At 38.3% G+C, this 7,256-nt stretch overlaps 1 non-coding gene across 1 annotated transcript; it reads left to right on the forward strand.

The window, feature by feature from the left end:
- The first annotated feature begins 5,306 nt into the window (after positions 1-5,306).
- Positions 5,307-5,411, forward strand: LOC137816980 (small nucleolar RNA R71). Its single transcript, XR_011081905.1, has one exon. It is a non-coding gene; the product is annotated as a small nucleolar RNA R71 (small nucleolar RNA).
- The last annotated feature ends 1,845 nt before the right edge of the window (positions 5,412-7,256 follow it).

Raw genomic sequence — 7,256 nt, forward strand, 5'->3', positions numbered from 1 at the left:
ACTCTTTTGAACCCAACCCTTCTCCAACAAGTCTTGAACTTGTGATTCTATCTCCTTAGTTTCCTCGGGGTTGGTTCTATAAGCAGGCCTATTTGGTAGGCTTGCCCCCGGGATAAAGTCAATTTGATGTTCTATTCCCCTTAGAAGAGGAAGCCCAATGGGTCCTTCTTGTGAGAATAGATCTTCAAATTCACTCAAAAGATTTTCGATTTGAGGAGGTAATTTCATAAGTTCACTACTTGTGGCAGTGCATGTAAGTGCTCCTTTACACAAGATAAGGCTTGGTTGTTCAACAAGAAGCAAGTTTTCAAAGACGTTTTCAAGAGGCTTTGCTTGTTGATCAACTTTGTGGGAAGGAACACTCTTCTCCCACGCCTTCCTATCCCTAAGGATTTTCTCTTTTTCTAGCGCTTTTTTTTTTGTTTTCCTCATCCCTCTTTTGCTTCATTTGTATTTGGTCTTTTACCACTTGAGAATGTGGTAAAGGACTAAGTACAAACTTTTTATACTTATGGGTGAAGGAAATTTCGTTAGTGAGACCATCATGCAAGGTTTTCTTATCAAATTGCCATGGTCTCCCTAATAAAATATGACAAGCTTCCATAGGCACTACATCACATAAAACTTTGTCCTTGTAGTTCCCTATGGAAAACTTGATTTCCATTTGCTTGTCTACATGTAGTTCCCCATTTTCATTAAGCCATTGAAGTTTGTAAGGTTTTGGGTGGGGAACCACTTGTAGCTTAAGCTTTTCAACCATCCTAGCACTACAACAATTACAACTAGAACCACTATCCACAATGAGAGAGCATATGTTTTCTAAAACATTGCATCTTGTATGAAATATGTTCTCTCTTTGTGTTTCCATGGTTGTGCTAGGGTGATTGTTGAGGGTTCTCCTAATCATAAGCAATTCTCCTTCTAGTGGAGCTACCCTCTCATCCTCTCCCCCTTCCTCTCTCTCACTAGGCTCATCCTCGCCACTAGTGTACTCATCTACACCTTTAAGAAACAAAGTCCTTTGGTTTGGACATTGTGCTTGCACATGCCCCCTACCATAGCACTTAAAACACTTAACATCTCTAGCTCGGATGGGTGGGGTTGAGGTTTCTTTGGTGAAGGGCTTGGTAGGCTCTTTTGGTTTTTCCTTGGATGTACTACCCTCCCTTCTAAACTCTTTCTTGGGATAAAAGCTAGAATAGGGGCTCACCTTTTGACTTGAGGTTTTGCGCAAGTTTTGTTGCTCAACTTTAATGCAAAGTTGAACCAAATCATTCAAGTCTTGATAAGGTAAGAGCTCTACTCTATCTCTTATCTCAAGTGATAGGCCACTAAGGAACCTAGCTATGGTGGTTTCCTCCTCTTCTCTAATAGATGCTCTCATCATGTAGAGCTCCATTTTTTGCCTATACTCTTCCACACTCATGTTCTTTTGTTGGAGTCTTTGGAGCTTGTCCATCAACTCCCTATGGTAGTAGGAAGGTATATGTCGACGTCTTAGGGCTCCCCTAAGGTCATTCCAATATGTAATGGAAGGTTCCCTATGAAGACGTCTATCTCTTTCGAGAGAGGTCCACCAATACATGGCGTTCCCTTGGAAACTAAGGGTGGCTAAGGGTACTTTTCGTTCCTCACTTACCCTATGGCAAGCAAAGAGTTGCTCTACCTTCATTTCCCAATCTAGATATACTTCTACATTTTCCTTTCCATGAAAATGAGGTAGGTCTACTCTAGTTTCCCTTGGCACCTCTTGTTCCCTTTGCCTAGTTCTTCTAGGGGGTGGTTGGTAATAATCATTGATTCTACGGCTTCCCTCCCCTAGAGACTCAATACTTTGAGAATGGGATGCATGAGTTTTTTTTTATTTTTGTGATTTTTGAGATTTCTCTTCTTGAGCTTTAGCCAACTCATTGATTTTGTTCTCATTCTCCAATTGTCTAAAAGATATCAATTGTACCGCTTGGGATACTTCTTTTAAAAGAGTTTTCAAAGATTTTACTTCACTTTCTATAGACTTTGGAGAGTGAGAAGAAGAAGACATGGCTAAAACTTTGTGTATATAGGTGTTTTACTTTGAGAAAGTTTAGGAAAGTTAAAGAAGGTAGTTTTCCAGGTAAGGGAGGTGAGTCACAAAGGACTACTTAAGTACCAAGCCTTTTCCTTGCCAAAAACTATCCCCCAATATCTTCACACAAAACTTTCTCTTAGTGAAACACTTAGAACACAAATAAGTTGAGAAATAAATGCAAGAAAACAATGTAAGCTAACTATGCAACATAGCTAGTCGGTTTAGCACACAAATTAAACAAAATTAAACATGCAAAATGTAGCTATGAAAGCAAAAGAAAAGCAATTACAAACAAGTAACAATTACTAATCAAGAATGCTATACTATTCGGCCCTAGGTGAGGCTTCTTGGACACTTTGAGCCCTTGAAGACACACTCACCGTCTAAAACGTAATTAACAAGGTAATTAACAATAAACCAAGTTGCAAAGGAAATAAGAGAACTCCCTTTGTTGATCCTCTTTTGATTAGTGCACTTCCTTGTTGTCTTTGATTGTTGATCTTCCAAGTGTTTGTAGTGTTTATTTCAAGACTATTTGTTTCGGCTTTGACCTTGTCTTCTCCTTAGAATGATGGCCTTTAATCCTCCAATTTCCAGCACCTAGCAAAGGGCTAAACCTTAACCAAATCAAGTTCCCATTCACATAAGCACCAAAGAAGAATTAAATTCCAGCACCCAAATTAGAGGTCAAAGAACAAAAGCAAGAAACAAATTTAATTGAATAAAACAGTACCACCAAAAGGATTTAGATTGTGACAACTAGAAAGAGAGTCAAGAAATTAAAGCAAACAAATAAAGGTACTCAATTAAAGGTTGGCACACAAAAGAATTCCTAAAGAAAAGCACTAGATTAGATGACCAAATAAAAAAACATCACCACTGGAAAATGTTGTGGGCCAGAAAACGTGTTTGTTCCCCGATTTATGCTGATCTGTATTTTTGGAATTTGTCTCTGAAATTTTTTATGCAAGATATTCAGGATCTTATCTAAAATCTGGCTTTGGATTCACTCAAAACGGATGCACCATTTTGTTTTAATAAATTTTGCAAAATTGGTGTTCGGTTAGGCCAGTTGGAGCGCTTCAGATTTGCACTCTGATCTTAAAAGATTTATCATTTTTTTTCTGTTGCTTCTTTTGACCTAATTCTTTTTTTGTCCTTTCTATAACACTTTAAACTTGCATTTTCCAGAGAATCAAAATTTTCCTATGGGTGGAAATATTTTTCTGGGTTAAAACAGCCAAAACAGAGAAGGTGAAAACAGGGGAATCTGAAAACTGGAAACAAAAACAGCAAGATACCAAAGTTTAGACACAATGGATATTTGTGAAATAGAATTGTGTAGAATCTAAACACAATATGTACTCAAACTAAAAATTAAAAAGGCACCAAAGGAGCAAAGAACAGCAGATTCAAGCAATATAAAGAGACCCAAAATCAAGAAACAATTAAGCCAAATAAAAGGACTACTATGAATTGTTGACAATATGGATGAACATGACTTGACAAAACATGTATAGATTCAGAAAATTAAAGACTCAAAGCATAATATGAACCAAAATAATGAAAGCAATAAAGACTCAAAGCCTAAAAGAAAATAGCAACACAAAGGTGTATGGAATCCTATCACAAATTGCACAAGAACTTGTTCAAGATCAAATGAACAAGAGTGCTTCGGTTGGATCTTCCACAAAGCACACCAAGAACAAATTAAAATGTAAAAAAACAGCAAGACAAGTAAGGAAAGTAAATGACAATATGAAATAAAGAAGAACTAAAATTTAAAAGACAAGGACCTACTCATCTTGAAGAACCAAAGCTCATGATACCAAATGATGGCATTTTCATGAAGTTCTTCTTGAATCTATGTAGAGTTTGGGGCGGAAGCAATGAATGAGAGTGAGCAAGATCCTCCTAAGAGTGGTGTTGATCTTGTAGGTGCATGATAAGTGTGGGTATTGGGTGGTTCGGCCAGCCCAAGGGAAATGATGAAGGAATTGAAGTTTAGAGCCTAGGATTCTAGGGAGAAGCAAAGTTGAGCACAAATGGGCAGCATAACTTTACTCACAATAAACTTGCCAAATACATGAGATAGCCTCCCTATTTATAGGCTATTTGGGACGTAAATCATAAGCTAATGCTTAATGAAATGTAAACCAAATGAAATGCAAAGCTATGCCATGTGCCATGACCGGTCACACCTAGCAAAGTTCTAGAAGGTTTCATTTCAAAATACTTTCTACACTACCCTATCTACTAAGTACCCCTATTGGGCCTTGATGCAACATATACAAGGCTTTCTCTCTTCCATCCGTGGCTTCTTCCACTTGTGCTTGTACATGCTTAGCCATTGATCTTGTGAGAGGACCTAGACGGTCTAGTGCCACACCTAGACGCTCCATGGGTGGACGCTTCCCTTCTTCACGGTCTAGACGCTCATTCCTTGGAGCTAGACGCTCTCCTTGGTATAGACGCTCTTCATGGTGTGGGCTTTGGCTCCCATGGCTAGATGTGCTTGGCCCTCCTCCATCAATAAATCTTTTCAAGAACACCTCTCTCCTTATTTTTAATTTTTCTTCCTCACTTCTTTTCTTTTCTCTCTCTTTCTCATTCTATTCCCCTCTGTCTCATCTTTTTCTTCTTTTTCAATCACTACATTGTTGCAATGCTCTTTTGGATTGGTTTGGCTGTTGTCTGAAAACTAGCCACTTTGTTTCTCTACTAATTGTTTGACAATCTGTCCCATCTGAATCTCTATTTTTTCTGAACGTTGCCAAAATTTTCTCTTGATTAGCTATAGTGGCTTTGACGAGTTTCTCCTTGGTGTCTTCAAGTTTACTCATCCTTTCAGGAACGAATGTATCCTCAGCTTCCAGTACAGTGACCATTAGGATGATCACCTACACAAAAAGCACACCTGATTGATTGACTTTGCCTTTGAACAACATGTAATTGTTGAGGCAATTTAGCCATTTATGCAGTTGGTTGCTCAATCTGCTATGTCAGAATTTTATTTTGAGCTAATAGTGCATCTGAAGTAAACTCTAACAACCCTTTCTTCTGAATACCTTATCTATCATGTTGGGTTTGATAATCTGTTGATGCTAAAGCATCAATAATCCTTGTCTCTTGTTCTACATCAAAAGCCATCATTGTGCCGCCAGCTGCAACATCTAGGAGCATTTGTGTATTAGATATGAGACCATTAAGAAATATGCTTAGTTGAGCAATATCTTCAAACTCATGATTGGGGCATTTTCTAAGCATTATTTTGAATCTCTCCCATGTCGCACAAAAAAATTCCTCAGCTCCTTGTCTGAACATAGAGATTTCAGACTTTGCTTTGATGTAGCAAGAGATTGGAAAAAATCTTTGCAAAAAATTTTCCTCTACATCATTCCAGCTAGTAAAACTCTGATTTGGAAGTGATTTGAGCCATTCCTTCCAGTGAAAAAGAAAACAAACGCATATAAAATTTTTCAAGATCACCTGATTGAAAGCTCATTGTTCCCACCAATTCATAAAATGTAGACAAATGTGAATATGGATCCTCATGATCCATTCCTGTGAATTGATGGGCACTGATGAGAGTTAGAAAATTGGGATTGATTCCCAAGGCCTTGGTGGTAGCAGGTATTGCAATACTATAAAAATGCCTTGGCCCTTGGTACATGACATAATCTCCAAGTGTCCTCCTAGGAGGTGATGTTTGTTCTTCTGCCATGTTGTTTTCTTCCTGAAAGATATTAGTGAAAAAAAAATAGAGTATATTTTTTAAAAATAAAAATAAAAATAAATAAATAAAATAAATAAAATGAAATGAAATAAATTCAAAATAAATTTGAAGATAAAATAAAAGCAAATTAATACATGTTCTTGCCGGTTGACTCAGCCGCCGTTGACTTCAGAGGCAGGTGGTGGCTCCTCCTTCTCACGGTGGTTTCTGTGCTCACGCCTAGGTGTTGGAGAGCAGCTCCGTTTGAAATAGAGGGGGCCCTACTTGTCGATTGCACTCCAACGATCAAGTCAGTACTGGGCTAAGAAACAATAAGTATGTAAAACAGTTTCTGTCTTAGAAACGACGTACCTTTTCTAGGGTTTTTACCACCCTTTTTATAGGTTGTATCTAGGTCAACTTCCCTGTCCCACGAGGATCTTTCCTTAAGTGGAATTAGGGTTACTAGCAAGGCATCCTGTTGCGTGTTGCACAATCTTAGCACAATCGCCTATAGGGAATGCTTACTTGTGCTATACCTGAATGTACTATACACACCACATGCATAGACCCTCTTGTGATTTAGGTCTTTCTCATATATAGGTGTTAGCTAATTACTATTTTTGGGGACCGCTTACGTGGCGCATTATCGCGACCAGACCACTGATGTCTGATGCTGATCTTTGATGCCGATGTCTGAGGTCTGACCAGTACACAAGCCTCCCAGGCTCGAGCTGTAACTTGTTTCAGCGGAGAGGCTAAATGATCGCCCATGGCGATCTACGTGGCGAACGAATTGTTAGAATATATGGCCTTAAACAAGAGGGGGGGGGGGGGTGAATTGTTTATGAAAGATTTTCGAAAACTTTGAAGGTATAATGAAAGCCAATGAAGAATCACAGATAAAGAAACTAAGGAAAGCAATGCACAAAGCTGTTTTAGTTGATTTCCAGAAAATCAACTGGTTGTTTTTGTGATTCAACCGGTTGTTTTTATTAGCATTTAATAAAAACAACTTAAAACAAATATATGTGAGATTAGGGAAAGAGAGAATCACACAAATAGATTTATACTGGTTCACTCTTACACCAAGAGCTCCCACTGCCTTGGAGCTTGCTTAAACCCATACAAGGCTTTTTTCAGCTTGTATACATGGTTAGGATGTTGACGATCTTCAAAGCCCGGTGGTTGTTCAACATAGACTTCCTTATTGATGTTTCCATTGAGGAAAACACTCTTAACATACATTTGAAACAATTTGAATCCATTCATACAAGCAAAGGCCAACAACAACTTTACAACTTCTAATCTTGCAACTGGAGCAAAGGTTTCACCATAATCTATGCCTTCTTCTTGATTGTAACCTTTAGCCACAAGCCTTGCCTTGTTCCTTGTAATTACTCCAGATTCATCCAGCTTGTTTATGAAAACCCATTTGCATCCAAAGATGTTCATCTCGTCAGACCTTGGAAC

The sequence above is a fragment of the Phaseolus vulgaris genome, unplaced genomic scaffold (genome assembly GCF_000499845.2).
Source record: "Phaseolus vulgaris cultivar G19833 unplaced genomic scaffold, P. vulgaris v2.0 scaffold_14, whole genome shotgun sequence".
Lineage (NCBI taxonomy): Eukaryota > Viridiplantae > Streptophyta > Magnoliopsida > Fabales > Fabaceae > Phaseolus > Phaseolus vulgaris.